The sequence below is a fragment of the Silurus aristotelis genome (assembly GCF_946808225.1).
Source record: "Silurus aristotelis genome assembly, chromosome: 25".
Lineage (NCBI taxonomy): Eukaryota > Metazoa > Chordata > Actinopteri > Siluriformes > Siluridae > Silurus > Silurus aristotelis.
The window spans coordinates 4,816,059-4,816,453 of record NC_139598.1 but is presented as its reverse complement, the minus strand read 5'-3'; the positions used below and the strand labels follow the sequence as shown (position 1 = coordinate 4,816,453).

Here is a 395-nt window from a genome sequence, read left to right as displayed (position 1 = left end):
GAACAATAGTTGGTATTTTGCGGAGTTCTAAATTATTGAAGACTGTTCGACAAAATGTAACCGAATAAAACATATATTTTTAGATATTGTTTGTATTCTGTAATAGATTTGTATGAGATCATTAAAAAAGATAACAAATCATTACTCATTGTCACTACTGTTTATTGTACAGTACAAATACATGATTTCTTTTTTTACAGCCTTTGTAAAAAAAAAATAATAATAATAATAATAATTTTCCTGAGTGATGAAGCCGCTTACTATAGTTGCACTTTTAACATCGTTAGATGTTATACATTTGAATCCAGATTTTTTTTTTCTTTTGTGCAGACACTTTAATAAAGCAAAAAAAGCAAGCAACAAATATTCCACAATAAAAACATGCAAGCAACAAA

General features: G+C 26.3%; 1 protein-coding gene across 1 annotated transcript in view; it reads left to right on the top strand.

Annotated features, from left to right (window-relative positions):
• The window catches only part of LOC310719986 (uncharacterized protein), a 12,262-nt gene extending 12,118 nt beyond the window's left edge, over positions 1–144 (top strand). The window contains exon 17 of the mRNA XM_083530226.1: positions 1–144. This exon is cut by the window's left edge and continues 712 nt beyond it. The gene's annotated coding sequence lies outside the window, so the exon portion shown is untranslated.
• The last annotated feature ends 251 nt before the right edge of the window (positions 145–395 follow it).